This window comes from Anomaloglossus baeobatrachus, chromosome 7 (assembly GCF_048569485.1).
Source record: "Anomaloglossus baeobatrachus isolate aAnoBae1 chromosome 7, aAnoBae1.hap1, whole genome shotgun sequence".
Taxonomy (NCBI): domain Eukaryota; kingdom Metazoa; phylum Chordata; class Amphibia; order Anura; family Aromobatidae; genus Anomaloglossus; species Anomaloglossus baeobatrachus.
The window spans coordinates 271,529,522-271,550,370 of NC_134359.1; the positions used below are offsets into that span (position 1 = coordinate 271,529,522).

Sequence of the window (20,849 nt, forward strand, 5' to 3'; positions counted from 1 at the left end):
CCATATTGAAATAGAGTGGAAAACAACAATACAGATAAAGTCCAATACATTTTAAACATAACATCAAGGGCACATAATGATCACACAACTGCATCTCTATTAAATACAAAATGGATGTATACATAAACAGTGTACTGTCATCCTGAAAAAAGGGACTATAGGCATCTTGCCATCAAACAACTGCGTCCATGCTAAATACAAGGTTGATGGATACGTAAACATCGTATGCTGTCTTCCTAGATCAGAGAGGGCCGTCCAGTTCTAATTCCAAATCCCGCCAAGCATTCGAAGATACAGAGCAACAAGGGGATATATGGCAGATCTTCAACCACAGAAGTATTACTATAAAGGACAAACAACATGTAATTAAAATCATAATTAAATATTAAAAGAAGCACAGTGATTAAACTGCTACAACGTGCAATATATACAAGCAGAGGTAAAAACCAACCTCCATTCCCGAGGGGGGAAGGGGGAATCCCTCATACAATCAAAAAGGGGGCAAAGCTCAATTGTTCATTTAAGCCCATAGGTGAAAGGGTCCCCAGGGTGAAGATCCACCTAGCTTCCAATCTGGCTAGGGCAAGTTTCAAATTACCTCCTCTAATGCCACCCTTAATCAGGTCGATCCCCATCACCTTCAATCCAGTCGGATCACAATTATGGTGGACCTTAAAGTGTCTGGGGAGAGACCTGAGAAGGGAGAGGTCCGTCACGGTTGGAGCTTTTTGAATATCTCGGACATGTTCACGAATGCGGACCCGTAACTGTCTCGAGGTAAGCCCTACGTAAACCAAGTCGCATGGGCACTTTGCATAATAAACAACATAAGTACTACTGCATGAAATGTACTCCTTAATTTGAAAATGTTGTTTTTTATCCGCCGAAGAAAATTCTTTACCTCTGATAATGTTCCCGGATCCACAAGCTAAACATGCCCCACACGTGAAACAACCCACCCTGGGGACACTATGTCCGTATATGCCAACCTGTGTCTTAGCCACATAGTGGCTATCCACAAGCAGATCCCGTAAGCTCCTACCTCTTCTAGACGTGACCAAAGGGGCCTCAGGTAAGTCAGTGGCCAGGACCGCATCAGTTTGCAGCACCGACCAGTGTCTCACCAAGGCATCCCTGATACGCCCCCATTGTCCATTAAATGTGGAGATGAACCTGGTTTGGTTCCCAACCTCATCCTTGGTTACCCTATTTGAACCATATAGCAGATGTTCTCTTGGGCTATGTTTAGCCCTTAAGTAACCCTGTCTAACACTGCGGGCGCCATATCCCCGGTCCCTGAATCGCGCACTAAGGTCTCTGGCCTGGCATTCAAATTTCTGAGATGTCGAGCAGATTCGTTTTGCCCTCAGAAATTGTCCCGTAGGGATGGCCCTGATTGTGGATCTCTGGTGAGCCGATGATGCATGTAAAAACGCATTAACCGATGTAACTTTTCTATAAAGATCTGTCTCAATCAAACCTCCTTCACCAACCTCCATCATAACGTCCAAAAATTCCATTTTTTTCTGGTCAGCCTTATAGGTTAACCGAATGTTCATATTATTCCGATTCAGATCTTCCATGAATTTATCCAGCAGAGGACGGGCACCTTGCCACAGGAACAGCACATCATCTATGTATCTATACCAGCAGACTACTCTCTGGGCAAGTGGGAGCTCGTGTAAAACCGTTTGCTCCCACCTGCCCAGGAACAGCCCCGCATAAGATGGTGCACATGCTGCCCCCATGGCGGTGCCACGCCTCTGCAGGAAGAATCGGTCCTTGAAAGTAAAGACGTTATGATGGAGGATGAATTCAAGAAGTTCCATGATAAGCTCACACAGAGATCCCTCCAAAGGCCCTCCCATAAGGAAATGCCTAGATGCCTCCAGACCCTGCGGGGCTTTTCCTGGGCAGGTGGGAGCAAACGGTTTTACACGAGCTCCCACTTGCCCAGAGAGTAGTCTGCTGGTATAGATACATAGATGATGTGCTGTTCCTGTGGCAAGGTGCCCGTCCTCTGCTGGATAAATTCATGGAAGATCTGAATCGGAATAATATGAACATTCGGTTAACCTATAAGGCTGACCAGAAAAAAATGGAATTTTTGGACGTTATGATGGAGGTTGGTGAAGGAGGTTTGATTGAGACAGATCTTTATAGAAAAGTTACATCGGTTAATGCGTTTTTACATGCATCATCGGCTCACCAGAGATCCACAATCAGGGCCATCCCTACGGGACAATTTCTGAGGGCAAAACGAACCTGCTCGACATCTCAGAAATTTGAATGCCAGGCCAGAGACCTTAGTGCGCGATTCAGGGACCGGGGATATGGCGCCCGCAGTGTTAGACAGGGTTACTTAAGGGCTAAACATAGCCCAAGAGAACATCTGCTATATGGTTCAAATAGGGTAACCAAGGATGAGGTTGGGAACCAAACCAGGTTCATCTCCACATTTAATGGACAATGGGGGCGTATCAGGGATGCCTTGGTGAGACACTGGTCGGTGCTGCAAACTGATGCGGTCCTGGCCACTGACTTACCTGAGGCCCCTTTGGTCACGTCTAGAAGAGGTAGGAGCTTACGGGATCTGCTTGTGGATAGCCACTATGTGGCTAAGACACAGGTTGGCATATACGGACATAGTGTCCCCAGGGTGGGTTGTTTCACGTGTGGGGCATGTTTAGCTTGTGGATCCGGGAACATTATCAGAGGTAAAGAATTTTCTTCGGCGGATAAAAAACAACATTTTCAAATTAAGGAGTACATTTCATGCAGTAGTACTTATGTTGTTTATTATGCAAAGTGCCCATGCGACTTGGTTTACGTAGGGCTTACCTCGAGACAGTTACGGGTCCGCATTCGTGAACATGTCCGAGATATTCAAAAAGCTCCAACCGTGACGGACCTCTCCCTTCTCAGGTCTCTCCCCAGACACTTTAAGGTCCACCATAATTGTGATCCGACTGGATTGAAGGTGATGGGGATCGACCTGATTAAGGGTGGCATTAGAGGAGGTAATTTGAAACTTGCCCTAGCCAGATTGGAAGCTAGGTGGATCTTCACCCTGGGGACCCTTTCACCTATGGGCTTAAATGAACAATTGAGCTTTGCCCCCTTTTTGATTGTATGAGGGATTCCCCCTTCCCCCCTCGGGAATGGAGGTTGGTTTTTACCTCTGCTTGTATATATTGCACGTTGTAGCAGTTTAATCACTGTGCTTCTTTTAATATTTAATTATGATTTTAATTACATGTTGTTTGTCCTTTATAGTAATACTTCTGTGGTTGAAGATCTGCCATATATCCCCTTGTTGCTCTGTATCTTCGAATGCTTGGCGGGATTTGGAATTAGAACTGGACGGCCCTCTCTGATCTAGGAAGACAGCATACGATGTTTACGTATCCATCAACCTTGTATTTAGCATGGACGCAGTTGTTTGATGGCAAGATGCCTATAGTCCCTTTTTTCAGGATGACAGTACACTGTTTATGTATACATCTGTCACGAACCACCGGGGGGGTCACTCAGAAATCCCCCGCGCTGGCTACCAGTACGTCACAATCGGGGGGTAACAAGTGGGGGGGGTCACCCCTACTTTATACCTCCCGACCGACAGACAGAGCGCGTGACGCGCTCTCTAGCGCCCCTCTTATAGTCAGGCCAATTATGGAATTGCCCGACAATAAGCAAGGAGGCCGCTATACTACTTATGCCGATTATTGAAGGGTCCCCGGTGAGAGTAAGGTATATATTCCCCCGACCTCCGCGGGCGGAATATATAATATCTTCCCGAATCTCACTGGCCTCCCCACAATAATCCTTGGCACAACTCGCTGCCACCAACCGATTTACGGTAACTATTAGCCGAACACACAGACGTGGGATTCAAGATCGAGATAACAGAACAGCCCAAGATTAATTATATAATTTAATCGCCTAAAGCACACTAGAAACTACAATATATACAATAGGGAATCTACAGAATATACATATGTCAGAGTACAGTTACAGATAAAGCATGGTTTACAACAGGTATGCAATTCAATCAGTTACCTTGTGCGTCTGGCCACAGGGGGGCGCTGTAGACCAGGTTTCCAGGAACTCTCTCACAGGTCTGTCCCAACCAGGCCCCCGAGCAGAAGAACGCTGGAAAATGGCCGAAGTAGGGTTATCAACCTGGGCAGATCCAGGTCCCCTCCTACCTTAGTGACCTCACAGGGAAGCACTGCCACTCCCCCTGCATGGATCAGAATTATCCAGCAAAGGGGATTTTGGCCATAACTTTGCCTGGGAGCGTCGTAGGCAGACGCCAATGCTCTCATTGTGACAGTTATGAATTTAGCTACAGAACGAGGGGACTCATGACCTGTCTGCCAGTTCCCCATTGGCTGATATCACGCCTGGGGCATTTCCCAATGTCCTGTTCCCATAAAAAGGGGGTGCCGGCATCGTCCACATGCGGAGACACCATTTTTATGGTTGCCATATTTATCGGAAATATGGCTTGCGAGATATGAACCATTTTTTACTGGAGTCGTTCTGTCTGGCTATTTCCATAGCCTTGCTAACTAGCTAGCAGCTCCTACTACAGGGTGACGGCAGGGAGTCATCCTGTGTCCATTGTCCTAAAGCCACCTAATTTCCATATCACAGGACATGGCCATGGATTTGTTGCTAAACCAGTTGTGTGAAGGGAAGGGGGTAGTGACACCAGGAGAGGGCTTCCTGACATGACTTGAATGTCATGATTTATCGTCATCTCTCCGGATTTACCTCACACCTCCCCCCTTTTGAGGGCGCTAGGGGGCAGCACACTCCGGTGTTCCCCCGTGCGCCCGTCCGCGACCTCTCCTTGTCGGGACAGCCCGTCTGCGTTACCGTGGTCACGGCCCCTTTTGTGGCGAATGGTGAAGTTGTATTGCTGGAGCGCAAGGCTCCATCGCAACAATCGCCCATTCGTCCCAGAGACGGTGTGCAACCAGCTGAGGGGATTGTGGTCCGTCTCCACGATGAAGTGGCGCCCGTATAGATAGGGTTGCAGACGCTGCAGGGCCCACACTATGGCCAGGCACTCCTTCTCCATCGTGGAATAGGCAACTTCCCTTGGTAACAGCTTCCTGCTCAGGTACAAGACTGGGTGCTCTTGGCTCGCAGAGTCCACCTGGCTGAGCACCGCACCGAGGCCGAAGTCACTGGCGTCGGTCTGTACTACAAACGGCCGCGTGAAGTCGGCTGCCTGTAGCACGGGCGGGCTGGACAGGGCGTCCTTTAGGGCCCGGAAGGCTGTCTCGCAGTCCATTGTCCAATCGACTGCAGAGGGCAGCTTCTTCTTGGTGAGGTCCGTCAAGGGCTTTGCCAGGCTACTATAGCATGGAACAAACCTCCTATAGTACCCAGCGGTCCCCAAGAAGGACATCACCTGCTTCTTGGTCCTGGGGGTGGGCCAGGTACGTCACAGGGTTGAGCTGCTGGTACACGAGGTATGGGCCTTCCCAGGCTGCCTGAAGCTTGTCCTGTGGTACGGGGACCAGTACCCACACCTCTTGACCCACTTGGTAGGTCCTCTCACAAGCGTTCTGGTCGTACCAACGCTTCTGATCAGCCTGGGCTTGAGCCATATTGTCGTGTACCAGTTGCGTCAAGGCCTGCATTTTGTCCCGGAAGCGCATGACATACTCGATAACCGACACTCCAGGGGTGGCCAAATCCCCTTCCCAAGCCTCTTTCACCAGAGCCAGGGGGCCCCGCACACGTCGCCCGTACAGGAGCTCAAACGGTGAGAATCCTGTTGAGGCCTGTGGAACCTCCCGGTAAGCAAATAACAGGTGTGGGAGATACCGCTCCCAGTCACGCCCATGGGAGTCGACCAACATCTTAAGCATCTGCTTTAAGGTGCCATTGAACCGCTCGCACAGGCCATTAGTCTGTGGATGGTACGGGCTGGCCACCAGATGTCGCACCTGGACTTGCCTACAGAGGGTCTCCATCAGCTGGGACATGAATTGGGTCCCCCGGTCGGTGAGCATTTCCTGGGGAAAACCCACTCGGGAGAAAATCTCCAGCAATGCGGTGGCCACCTTGTCAGCCCGAATGGACGACAAGGCCACTGCTTCTGGGTACCGGGTGGCATAGTCCACTACCGTCAGTATGAAGCGTTTCCCGGAGCTGCTGGGGATGGCCAGCGGGCCGACCAGATCCACAGCCACCCTCCTGAAAGGCTCATCGATGATTGGCAGAGATACCAGTGGGGCTTTGGGGTGTGGCCCCGCCTTCCCCACTCTCTGACAGGTTTCACACGAACGGCAGTAGGCAGCCACATCGGCCCCCATTTTTGGCCAGTAGAAATGCTGGTTTAACCTGGCCTTGGTCTTAGCGATCCCTAGGTGTCCGGCCATCGGAATCTCATGTGCGATCCGCAACAACTCCGTCCGGAACGGATAGGGTACCACCAACTGTCGGTCCCTGGGCCACGCCTCCGGTGAACCCTGCTGGACCGTGGCCCGGTACAGCCGTCCTTGGTCCCAGACCACTCGCTCCGGGTCCGAGTCCGAGGGAGGCTGTGCCGCCTGCTCCTTTAGAGCTTTCAGGCTGTCGTCAGCTTCTAACGCTGCCTGAAACCCCTGACCAGATGTGGCCAGAATCGACGAGACTGTCACATCTTCGGTCAGTACCCCGGGACCTGTGTCCTGGCCTCCACCTGACTCGGCTGCCACTTGGTCAGAAGGGGAAGAGCTATCGGACCTCCGGGAGGCCCCTTGGCTTCCAGCACTCCCACTGCGGGTGACAGCGGCCACAGCCGCTGCGACCGTGGGTCGTGCCTGCTCCTCCTCCGTTCCTGACCAAGTCGCCGGTTCAGGCAGACCTACCTGGCTTCCTGACACCCCGGTTGTGGGGGAACCCTGCACCGAGATCTTACCTGGGAGCACTTCCGCTCCTGGACCGGCCCCAATCTCACCTGCCTGTTCCCCCCCTGCAGCAACAGAACCCCGCTGTGAAATCTCTGGGGACCCCACATTTGCTGTGGTAGCCCCCACCCCACACACTGGTCCTCCCCCTGCAGCACCCTGCTCTCTGCTTATCCCTGCAGAGGGCAGCAGATCCCAGCTCACAGGCTGGTTACTTGTAGAGGCATTGTCACACCTTTCTCTGACCCCCTCCCCTGTCACAGCTGCAGCTGCGTGTGTGTCTATGGTGTCTGTGCAAGCAGAAATATCAGAGTTCACTCCCTCCTCCCTTACATCATTCATAGATAACACATTAACATTGTCCGGAGGCACGTCAGCACTGGCTGAAGGTTCAGCCTTTGGGGCGGGGCCAAACTGGGAGGTTATTTGCCCCAAATCTGTCCCAAGTAGCACGTTTGCAGGGATCCGATCAGTTACCCCCACCTCCCTCACCCCTCGCCCTGCGCCCCAGTCCACATAAATGTCAGCAACAGGCAGCGCCGGGTCAAGGCCTCCAATCCCGGAGACAGCGAGGGTTTTTCCAGAGATCAAGTCTTGGGGGGACACCATCTCAGGCCGCACCAGAGTCACCTCCGAGGCGCTGTCTCGCAGTCCTATGGTCACAGACTGGCCGACGGTGACAGGTTGGAAGCTGTCCAGGGACCTACCACCACCCCCACCCACACAATACACCTTGGGCGGCCCTTGGGACGGGGACGGAGCCGGGGCCTTGGGACGCTGAGGGCACATGGCCTTGAAGTGTCCAGGTAGGTTGCACTGGTGGCACCGTCTTGGTTCCGCCACGGGCCTGGAGAGGGGAGTTGAGGGGGACACCCCCTGCAGTCTAGGGGCAGGTGGGGCAGTCGCAGAATTCATCTTACCCCCTCTACAGGTGCTGCTGGTGGCCGCTCTCCTGGCCTCAGGGGCCCGGTTGTTGGTGTAGTCATCGGCAAGGGCAGCTGTAGCCGTGGACCCCTTTGGCTTCTGGTCTCGGATGAACTGGCAGAGATCCTCAGGGCAGTTCCACAAGAGTTGCTCCGTGATGAACAAGTCCAGGATCTCCGGTCCGGTGGAAAGCTGCAGGCCTTGGGTCCAGTGGTCGGCAGCTCGGGCAAGTGCCCGCCTGTGGTCAGCCCAGGAGTCCTTTGGTCCCTTCTGTAGGCTCCGGAACTTCTTGCGGTAGGACTCTGGAGTGAGGTTGTACTGTTGGATCAGGGCCCGCTTGATGGTGTCGTAGCCCTGATCCGCCCCAGCAGGCAAGTCCCCAAGGATATCCAGGGCCTTACCCCTTAAACGGGGGGTCAGGTATTTGGCCCACTGGTCCTTGTTCAGATGATGCTGCAAGCAAGTCCGTTCAAAAGCAGTCAAGAAAGAGTCCAAGTCTCCATCCTTCTCCAGCACTGGGAAGTCCTCAACACGGACCTTTGGAAGTTTGGTGTCTGGAAGGTCACGGGTGGCTGATGAGGGCCGGAGCTGAGCTAGCTGCAGCTGGTAGTTACGCTCTGCCTGGCGCTCTTCACGCGCTGCTTGCCGCTCACGCTCGGCCATGAGTTCCTTGTAGCCCTCCCGGTCTCCAGCCTGGCGTAGGGCCATAGCCATTTGAAGAAGGCTATCCGAGCCTCCCAGGCTCGGTGGAATGGCACGTGGTGATCTGCGGCCCGCTGCGGAGCCTGGTGATTCACTGTCCCTTGCAGAGCGGAGGGCTGGCATCTGGCTCGTTGAGGACCCTTGGGCGAGCTGCTCCTCATCTTGTCCAGCAGTGCCCGGTTGTGCAATGTCCTCTGCAGAGCTGTTTTCTGGCGTCGAGCTCCTGGAGGATTCGTGGGCAACCTCCTCATTACTGCCCACAGCACCGTCCTCCCTCTCTTCGGCTCCTGCTTTAGCATTGGCCAGTTGCCTAGCTCTGCTCCTGGTGCCATCAGCCATTCTTGCAGACTTGTGGTCACTGACACAGAACTGACACCTGATGCCTCCACACACCTTACAGTATCTGCACTCTGACACTCTAGTGTTGAGCTGGTCTGAAGACCCCAGCAGCCACAGCTGCTGCAGGCAGTCTTTAGTGTCTGGGAGTATGGGTCTCACACTCACACACACTATTATCTCGATCCCACCGCTTGCCACCAATATGTCACGAACCACCGGGGGGGTCACTCAGAAATCCCCCGCGCTGGCTACCAGTACGTCACAATCGGGGGGTAACAAGTGGGGGGGTCACCCCTACTTTATACCTCCCGACCGACAGACAGAGCGCGTGACGCGCTCTCTAGCGCCCCTCTTATAGTCAGGCCAATTATGGAATTGCCCGACAATAAGCAAGGAGGCCGCTATACTACTTATGCCGATTATTGAAGGGTCCCCGGTGAGAGTAAGGTATATATTCCCCCGACCTCCGCGGGCGGAATATATAATATCTTCCCGAATCTCACTGGCCTCCCCACAATAATCCTTGGCACAACTCGCTGCCACCAACCGATTTACGGTAACTATTAGCCGAACACACAGACGTGGGATTCAAGATCGAGATAACAGAACAGCCCAAGATTAATTATATAATTTAATCGCCTAAAGCACACTAGAAACTACAATATATACAATAGGGAATCTACAGAATATACATATGTCAGAGTACAGTTACAGATAAAGCATGGTTTACAACAGGTATGCAATTCAATCAGTTACCTTGTGCGTCTGGCCACAGGGGGGCGCTGTAGACCAGGTTTCCAGGAACTCTCTCACAGGTCTGTCCCAACCAGGCCCCCGAGCAGAAGAACGCTGGAAAATGGCCGAAGTAGGGTTATCAACCTGGGCAGATCCAGGTCCCCTCCTACCTTAGTGACCTCACAGGGAAGCACTGCCACTCCCCCTGCATGGATCAGAATTATCCAGCAAAGGGGATTTTGGCCATAACTTTGCCTGGGAGCGTCGTAGGCAGACGCCAATGCTCTCATTGTGACAGTTATGAATTTAGCTACAGAACGAGGGGACTCATGACCTGTCTGCCAGTTCCCCATTGGCTGATATCACGCCTGGGGCATTTCCCAATGTCCTGTTCCCATAAAAAGGGGGTGCCGGCATCGTCCACATGCGGAGACACCATTTTTATGGTTGCCATATTTATCGGAAATATGGCTTGCGAGATATGAACCATTTTTTACTGGAGTCGTTCTGTCTGGCTATTTCCATAGCCTTGCTAACTAGCTAGCAGCTCCTACTACAGGGTGACGGCAGGGAGTCATCCTGTGTCCATTGTCCTAAAGCCACCTAATTTCCATATCACAGGACATGGCCATGGATTTGTTGCTAAACCAGTTGTGTGAAGGGAAGGGGGTAGTGACACCAGGAGAGGGCTTCCTGACATGACTTGAATGTCATGATTTATCGTCATCTCTCCGGATTTACCTCACAACATCCATTTTGTATTTAATAGAGATGCAGTTGTGTGATCATTATGTGCCCTTGATGTTATGTTTAAAATGTATTGGACTTTATCTGTATTGTTGTTTTCCACTCTATTTCAATATGGATGTAGTTGTTTGATGACAATATGCCCACAGTCTTTTTGTGACTCAGGATGACAGTACACTGTGTCCATATATGCATCTATTTTGTATGTAATAGGGACGCAGTTGTATGATCATAATGTGCCCTTAATGTTATGCTTACAATGTACTGGACTTCACCTGTGTGTTTGTTTTCCTTTCTATGTACATTATTCCCCCATGGGACCTGTCCCCTACCTTAAAATATATATCTACGAGTAATAGACTATATTCTATATAAGTAAGATTTGGGTGGGTCTGAACGGACTACATGGTCTTTGTGGGATGATGTACACAGCATGTTTTGGTTGTCATAAGTCTCTGCCAGCAAACGTATATAATATGCCTCTGTCTGATCCTTTTTGACCTGCCTCCCGATCCGTCCTCCTGTAGTGACGTATTTGCGCTCAGGCAGCGGGCGTGACGCTTGGGTGCATGCACCCGGCGGCTTCTTTTGCGGCCCTGCGCATGCGTGAATGACGTCACGGAGCTCTTTGCTCCGGCGCATGCGCGGATTGCCGTGTCGAGCTGCCGGGTGTATGTGACTAATACCTGAGCCTCGCCGCAGGTGAGCGCTATCAAAACGTCACAGGAGGGCGGACGGGGGTGGATCCTGGAGGTATTTATGGGCGCAAGGTGGCGCCTTACAGACAATGTGTAACGGCCCTTGAGAAAGGTTGCCGAAAAGCGCTTCGGGCTTGTGATCCAGGATACACCCCCAGCCGTCTGATCCATCAGGTACGTTTGGATATAACTAATTGTTGCAAGGCTGCCTTTTACCTTATTTATTTGAGTGACTCTTGGCAGTGGTTGTTACCTGGCCTTTATTATGGTGTACCTGACGGTTAGACCCCTGGGGGGGGCTGCACTATAGCTATCCTGCACCTTATGGGTTTATCCCTGACTATTTACCTCCTTGATGAGTGAGTACATTGTGAAAAGTATTGCAGGTATATTATCTATGTTGTATCTGGATCACCACACAGTAGGACTACTTTTTTAGCCTTTATATTGTATTAGCATTCACTTTGTGTGTTGGTGATTGTTTTAACTATTTCAATAAAGTGAGCATAATCTAACTCCGTTGTGTGTGTAATCACATTGTTCAAAGATATTGAGGAGTATGCATACATTTGGTATAATTGGGAGAGTATTATGTGAGAACATGAAGTTGTAATATGGTTCACTATAACTCCCCTTTTTTCATGAAAACTGTTCTAATACGGCAATCAGACTAGTTCCCTGGATCAACGTCCCATAATCTAGTACCAATAACCTGCAAATAGTCATGAAAAGCGCACAGGCCTCCATGACCGTAAGATAATGTGGCGGAGAGATCCATCATCTCATTGCTCACACTGTAAAAATGTCCTTTACACAAAAGGAATTAGGAGTTTAATACTAGAGCGGTTGAGTTAATCCTAATGGAAATAAGCTACTACAGCTTTTTTCCTAAATATTGGGGTCTGTCTAAAGCCATCAGCTCATAAGGCTTCCTCAGACAGACATGAGCAAAGCCACTCCATCCTACAGGTTCTTTAAAGGACCCTGGCCTTCACATTACACCCCTGAATAGGGATAAAGACTTACCATAGGCCCAGGGTTGCATCTACAGAGTAGCTGCTGGCTGGAGGAGCGAGCTTGAGGCTAGAGTGGTTAAATCAACCCTAAATGAAAAAAACTATCTAATGCTACTCTTTTGATAGCTCCTGTCTGAGGCCGTTGGCTGAAAAAGGCTTCCTCAGACAGACTTGGCACTAGGCTCTCTATCCTTCAGGTTCCAAAGGAACCCTAGATTTCAATCTTGCACCCCTATACAGTGATAAAGATTTATCACAGAGCCAGGATTGCATCCACAGATTAGCTGCTGGCCAGAGGAGCGAGCTTAAGGCTAAAGTGGGTCAGCCAATTCTCATTAAAATAAATTCTAACTAATGCTACTTTCCTAAATAAAGAATTCTGAGGCACTTGGCTCAAAAAGGCTTCCAGCACAGACGTCGAGCAAAACCCTTCAAAGGAACCCTGGCATAAACCTTTGAACCTCAATAGAGGGACAGTTTCATAGCCTTAAGGTTGAAAGACACAAGTTCAACCTAAAAGCTAATGTGTTGATCCAGAGGAAGGCAAAAACCCCATGAGGCAAAAGACAATTCCCCCTTATTAGGGGAAAAATTCCTTCCCGACTCCATATACGGCAATCAGACTAGTTCCCTGGATCAACGTCCCATAATCTAGTGCCAATAACCTGCAAATAGTCAAGAAAGGCGCACAGGCCTCCATGACCGTAAGATAATGTGGTGGAGAGATCCATCATCTCATTGCTCACACTGTATAAATGTCCTTTACACAAAAGGAATTAGGAGCTTAGTACTAGAGCGGTTGATTTAACCCTAATGGAAATAAGCTACTAAAGCTTTTTTTCCAAAATGTTAGAATCTGTCTAAGGCCATCAGCTCAAAAAGGCTTCCTCTGACAGACTCCACACAAGCCACTCCATTCTGTAGGTTCCATAGGAAGCCTGACCGTCACCATTACACCCCTTAACAGGGAAAAAGCCTTACCACAGGCCCAGGGTTGCATCTACAGAGTAGCTGCTGGCCAGAGGAGCGAGCTTGAGGCTAGTGAGGCCAAAACAACCCTAACTGAAATAAACCCCAACTATCAATACTAACACAAATCTGTAAAAATTAACAACTTATAACCGTAATTATAAGTAGTTTCTTCTTTCGTGGTCTCTTGGACACAACCCTGACCCGAACTCGACATCTCCATATATGATACACTTTATGAGGCTGTCGATTTTAGGTCAGGGGGACCAGCACCAGGAAAGGGTTGTAAAACTGTCTGAAATCCTGAAAACGTCCCGCACACCTTACATGTGATCACTTTTCACCTTTTTACACCGACTCTTTCATCTTTTTAAATAAAAAGTAGCAGAGCTCAGTATAATAAAGGGCACAAAAGTGGTGTAAAATATCCCTGACAGATCTTACTCCAGGGGGCGCGTCATGAAGGTCGGCGCAGAAAAGCCCCAGCCTTGATAAATTGCCCAGCAAAGGTTTACATGACATTAGCGGGTAACGAGCAGTGATACGGTCACCAGGTTCTCACGATGCTCCCGGTCCTGCGTTGTGGGGCGTTCCTATCCTGGTTACTACCCAAAAAGGCAGTAAAGGCGCAGGGCTCCACGGTTTATAATCCAGGGGCTCCACGGTGTATAATCCAGGGACTCCATCCAAGGGCTCCTCGGTGTATAATCCAGGGACTCCATCAAATGGCTCCTCGGTGTATAATCCAGGGACTCCATCAAAGGGCTCCTCGGTGTATAATCCAGGGACTTCATCCAAGGGCTCCACAGTGTATAATCCAGGGACTCCATCCAAGGGCTCCTCGGTGTATAATCCAGGGACTCCATCCAAGGGCTCCTCGGTGTATAATCCAGGGACTCCATCCAGGGGCTCCACGGTGTATAATCCAGGGGCTCCACGGTGTATAATCCAGGGGCTCCACGGAGTATAATCCAGGGACTCCACGGTTTCTGTTCCAAGGGGTCCACTTTCTTCTTTCTTGCTGGCGTAACCCGGTCCATCGTCCTGTTCCTTTATCAAGTATAATGGCTGTTAGGCTCTCAGAGCGGATTTTTAGATTCTTTGATCACTGTGACATCACAAAGTGATGACCTAGGCAAGTGAGTGTCGCCCCTTTATGTAGTCATCGGTGTGGTCGGCTATAATTTGCATATTCCATGATGTCATAAACCTATGATGTCACCACAGTGAGAACAGACATGAACGTTCCATTCTGATCCCGGCCGTCATCATCATCTGAAAACAGCGGCGCACAGAGGACTCGGTTTTATAAAAGCCAAATGTGTGATCGATGCCACCCCCAATTCACAGCTCTGGAGCCGCAGATCAGCCACCGAGGATTCGGGGGAAACTGAGTGACAGATGATGAACTAAATAAAAACTCTGAATTTTTAGAAATCCGGGAGAGACCCCTGGAGATGTGATGGGGCCGCGTCTGGTGTCATACAGCCTGAGACAAAAACTATGCACAATAAATATATAAAATACCCCAATAACCTTTATTATGGGGATCGCAGGACACAGGGGGAAGGGTCTCACAACAACAACCCATCTGATGATTTTGTTCTGTTCTCATGTTTTGCACAAAACATCAACTCTCTTATCCCGTTATATACAGGCACTTACTGCAGAACATCACTCCTCAGCCCCATCCTGCAGAACATCACTCCTCAGCCCCATCCTGCAGTACATCACTCCTCAGCCCCATCCTGCAGTACATCACTCCTCAGCCCCATCCTGCAGCACATCACTCCTCAGCCCATCCTGCAGCACATCACTCCTCAGCCCATCCTGCAGCACATCACTCCTCAGCCCATCCTGCAGAACATCACTCCTCAGCCCATCCTGCAGCACATCACTCCTCAGCTCCATCCTGCAGCACATCACTCCTCAGCCCTGCAGCACTGAGGTCTCTGGTTCAAATCCCACCAAGGACGACATTTGAAAGTAGTCAGTACGTTCTCCCCGTGTTTGCGTGGGTTTCCTCCAAGTTCTACAGTTTTGTCTCACACTCCAAAGACTAATAGGGAATGTAGATTGTGAGCCCCGATGGTGATAGTGACGATCACGTCTGTAAATCGCTGTGGAATTAATGGCGCTATATAAGTGAGTAAAATAAATATCATCATCGCCATCTTCATGCCGCCCTATGGCTGTAGCCTGAAGGTGCGGTGAATACCAGGTCCTGATCCACCGGGCGGCACACAGATGACGTCCCCCATCATCAGCAGTCATGGAGAGACGTCCGCTCTCAGCTCCACCTCCCGGTATGACGGATGACGTTACCTGCTCAGGTAGCTCCATGCGTCAGAGGCGGCGTGCTGGGGAATGACACCGCTCCACCACAACAACGCCGTGAATCACAACATTACAGACCCATTAGTAATTCCACATTACCTGGAAATGTCGAGAAGACGAGTGGTAAAACCGCAGATTTATATCCTGGATCTCCGGCTGATTGTACCGCAACACAGTGCCTCTTAAAGGGGAAGTGCATATAAATATTTAGGCGTTCCTATGTATATAACCTACAAAAATGGCAACAAGCCAGCGCTCTATAATGTGCTGGAGCACGAGACTGATTCCATGAGAATCCATCCATCCGTCCATGAGACCTTTTTTTGTGCCCCATTGGAGTCCATAGGTTTCTATGGGAGCCATATTTTGTCTCTATAAATCACAGATGCAGTATGCAGTGCGTACGTGAGACCAAACCATAAGTGAGTATTCATATGAGATGATCACAACGTGTAAACCTTAGTCCATGGCATATGATTACAGCTCAGTGTGGCACTGTGTGCTCACTGCCATGATTGCATTACTTAAAGGGGACATTTTCCATCTTCATAAATGGATGCTGTTGGATAGAGCATGTAAAAACAAGCACTTTTGCAATTTACTGCTTGTTAAAATTTTCAGTCGTTCTTGAGATATTAACACTTTACTTTTATTTACAGCTGGTCGCCTTCATTGTCACACACAGCGAGATCGCTAATGAGGTCACTGCTGCGTCACAAAAAGCGTGACTCAGCAGCGATCTCGGCAGCGAGCTCGCTGTGTGTGAAGCACCCCTTAGTGGCAGCTATGGGCTGCTGCCATTAACTCCTTATTACCTCGATTTACATCGCACCAGGGCAATTCGGGATGAGCCGGGTAGAGTCCCGGGACTGTGCTATCTAAAGGATGCGGCAATTTCGGGCGGCTGCTGGCTGATATTGATAGGTTGGTGGGCTCCCCATAATGTGGGGCTCCCCATCTTGAGAAAACCAGCCTTCAGCCGTGTGGCTTTACCCTGGCTGGTATTAAAATTGGGGGGGACCGCACAATGTTTTTTTTTTTATTATTTATTTACTTATTTTACTGCACGATATAGACCCGCCCACCTGCGGTTGTGATTGGTTGCAATGAGACAGCTGTCACTCAGCGTGGGGGTGTGTCTGACTGCAACCAATCATAGGTGCCGGTGGGCGGGGAAAGCAGGGAATACGAGATTGAATAATGATCGGCCGGCATTTTCAAAAGAGGCAAAGCCGCTGGAGCAGTGTGACAGCCGTGCAGGGCCGCGCTGGTGATCGGGGATCGGTGAGTATGAGAGAGGGGGGGGTGAGACTGACTGACAGATAGAGAGAGGGACAGACAGAGACAGACAGAGACAGACAGACAGAGCAACCAACTGACAGAGAAAGAGACCGACTGACAGACAGAGGGAGATTCACAGACATCCACAGACAGACATTGACAGAGAGAGACTGAAAAGTCCTACGTTTTGTTTGTCAAAAAAGCATGCGGAACGCAACAAAAATGCAGTCCAAGTGCATTTTGGTTGTGTTTTGATCCACATCATTGATTTCAATTTGTGGAAAAACGCAGCTACAACGCAAAAAAGAAATGACATGCTGCTTTTTTTCCGCAGCGATTTTGGGCATCCAAAACTCTGCGTCTACAAACGCAGCGTGTGCATTGATTTTTCGGCTCTCATAGACTTTGCTGGGGAAGCTGAATGCATGCAATTTGGCACTGAAAACGCTGCAGTTCAAAACGCAGCATTTCCACGGAAAAAAATGCAACGTGCGCCCATAGACAAGTGACCGCCCATGAGCGCATGTACATAGCGGTCTAGAGCTTAGATCTGTCCTGATCACTCCAATATCAGTCTTATCATCGCCACAAAGTTCACTTTCAAGAACTGATCCTTCACCTCTGCCTGTTATTTTGCTCTGAGTCCTTTTGTTCTATAAAGTCATAACAATTGTAGTCACAACCATAAAGTCATTCCATGAAATAATAAGCATTTATATATAATGTGCTACAATGCAGCCGGAATTTATTTTGCAAAAAAACAGGGATTATATACCTAACCAAAATAGAGTTTAAATCAATACAGGGAAAAAGTGTCAGCAGTGCAAGGGTCTGGATCTGGCAACAAACCTGCTACACACCTATTTAATTACATGAATGATATATAGGTAAGTACTACACTGCTAACAAAGTCATAATTGTAGTCACAAACATGCAGTCATTCATCAAATAATAGGTATTGATTGACCTATAAAGTGCTGAAAAGCAGGAGGAATATTTTTGCAAAAAACAGGGATTAAATACCTAACCAAAATTAGAATGAATAGAAAAGACTCCCCTCACTTCTGGTCTGATGAAGCCTGCTCTGTGACAAAATGCGGTTCTCTCTCCTGGGGGGGCTCCAGACTCTTGCACTGCTGGCACTTTATCTCTGCATTGATTTACATTCTATTCTGTTTTGGTATGTAATCCCTGTTTTTTTGCAAAAAAAATTCCTCCAGCATTGCAACACTTGTCAATACATAATATTTGATGAAATTACTGTTTGTGAGTACAACTGCTATGAGGTTTTTTTTTTTGTTTGTTTGTTTTTTAAGCAGGGCAGTACTAATTGTATAAGTTTGTAGGGGTTTTGTTAAAAGATCCAGACCCTTGCATTGCTGGCACTTTATCCCTGCATTGATTTAAACTCTTGTTTTTTGGTATGTAATCCCTGATTTTTGGAAGAAAAAATCCTCCTAAATAGTATCACTTTATATATCAATAATTATTATTTGCTGGAATGGCTACATGGTTGTGACTACAATTGTTATGACTTTGGCAGCAGGGTGGTACTTACCCATATGTAATTACACAGGTCTGTAGTGGGGGTTTTCCTGCCAGAAGTCTCTTGCATCTGTCATCTTTTCTTCTTTTTTTTATATACAATATTTGTATCTCATGTTGTTTTTGTACCCAAATAAATATTTGTCATTGTTTTGCAGGATACCCCACTTATTTCTCCGGTTTTTCTTTTCATTTTTTTATTAGTGGTTTTGCAGACACCCCATGGGTAACCAAACAGGTCTCCCTGAGGTCTCTCTATTTACTCGATCTTTTTACTAGTATTTACTTGGATAATATCTGAAGGATTTTGCTTTATCTAAGCCTCTATTGCTATGGACCTCTCACGCTCCGGTCAGGAAGAGCCTCCGCCAGTCGGAGCATTATGTGCGATCCCGGCCCCAGTTATACGGCCGTGTGACTGCTGCCTAACTACTGCTGTATACACTGTGCAGACAACTGTATATATTATACACACTGCTCTATACACTGTGCAGACAACTGTATATATTATACACACTGCTGTATACACTGTGCAGACAACTGTATATATTATACACACTGCTCTATACACTGTGCAGACAACTGTATATATTATACACACTGCTGTATACACTGTGCAGACAACTGTATATATTATACACACTGCTGTATACACTGTGCAGACAACTGTATATATTATACACACCGCTCTATACACTGTGCAGACAACTGTATATATTATACACACTGCTCTATACACTGTGCAGACAACTGTATATATTATACACACTGCTGTATACACTGTGCAGACAACTGTATATATTATACACACTGCTCTATACACTGTGCAGACAACTGTATATATTATACATACTGCTCTATACACTGTGCAGACAACTGTATATATTATACACACTGCTGTATACACTGTGCAGACAACTGTATATATTATATACACTGCTGTATACACTGTGCAGACAACTGTATATATTATATACACTGCTGTATACACTGTGCAGACAACTGTATATATTATACACACTGCTCTATACACTGTGCAGACAACTGTATATATTATACACACTGCTGTATACACTGTGCAGACAACTGTATATATTATACACACTGCTGTATACACTGTGCAGACAACTGTATATATTATACACACTGCTGTATACACTGTGCAGACAACTGTATATATTATACACACTGCTGTATACACTGTGCAGACAACTGTATATATTACACACTGTGCAGACAACTGTATATATTATACACACTGCTCTATACACTGTGCAGACAACTGTATATATTATACACACTGCTCTATACACTGTGCAGACAACTGTATATATTATATACACTGCTGTATACACTGTGCAGACAACTGTATATTATACACACTGCTCTATACACTGTGCAGACAACTGTATATATTATACACACTGCTGTATACACTGTGCAGACAACTGTATATATTAAACACTGTGCAGACAACTGTATATATTATACTAATGATACATACACTGTAATACAAATAAATAAAACGAAAATAGACACTAGAGTTTAACAAACAAACACATCGTATATATTCCTATATTTGGTTTGATTTTATATCCTAAAAAAATGGGTGAGCTGTGTACTTCGTCTTTCACCTCTAATTCGTCTTCATCATCCTGTCTTACTCTTCATCTTGAAAATAATCCTCATAATCCTCCTCTTGATCTACATCGTCATCTTTATGTTTGTTTGTTTTTTTGCTCTATCTAGTTTGCCTTTAGACCGATACAATGCCATATCCTTCTGCTTCTCCTTCAGTTTGGAGGCTTTCTTCTGGTAAGGCATCTTGTCCTCTGATGAAATGTTATTTCACATCTTTCCTTTCCTTGCAACGTCCCCAATGGTCAGACCTGGCCGCTCTCCTTTGACTTCAGGACGGAAATCGGAGCAAACAAGAAGAAAGTAGAGGACGGTCTCTTGGCTGCATTTGGGTCCTTAAACTTATTTTTTTCCCTCTTTTTGGTGTTATGTAAGCTTACATTTCTCTTTGATAATGAACCTTGTCAGATTTCTCCATGTCTTCAAACTTTCCCTTCTCTTTAGCAGACAGAGTCTTCCATTGTTCGTAGCAATTCTTGGAGAATTCGGCAAAGTTCACAGGAGCAACAGGAAAATTCCGTGTGCTCTTCTCTGCAAGTCTGCACAAAGTAAGCATAGGAGGAAATTGTACTGTACACGCTGATGTATATATTAGAAACACTGCTGTAACAACTGTCCAAACTGGTGTGTATACTTTACACACTGTTGCATATGTTATACATACTGCTCTATATATTGTACACAATAGTGCCCATACTGTACAGTGCTGTATATACTGTGCACATTGCTTTATATAATGAACACACTGCAGCATATTCTGTATACACTGCACACGCTGCTCTATGGACCTTATGGACAATAATAAGACTGTTGACCTGGCTGTGCAGTATATACAGCTGTGCTCTGTGTGTGGATTTTGCATATTCGCTTCTTCCTCAGTATTTCACCTTTTGCACAAGAGTTTGAATCACATGCGTGAATTAATATTTCCGTGATTACACATGGATTTTTCTGCTTTTAGATGATGGAGTGAGTCACATTGTGAAGTCATCGCCTCATCACAGCTC

At 47.8% G+C, this 20,849-nt stretch overlaps 1 pseudogene; it reads right to left on the reverse strand.

Moving 5' to 3' along the window:
• Positions 1–1,933: 1,933 nt before the first annotated feature.
• Positions 1,934–20,833, reverse strand: LOC142246716 (high mobility group-T protein-like; annotated as a pseudogene).
• Positions 20,834–20,849: the final 16 nt, after the last annotated feature.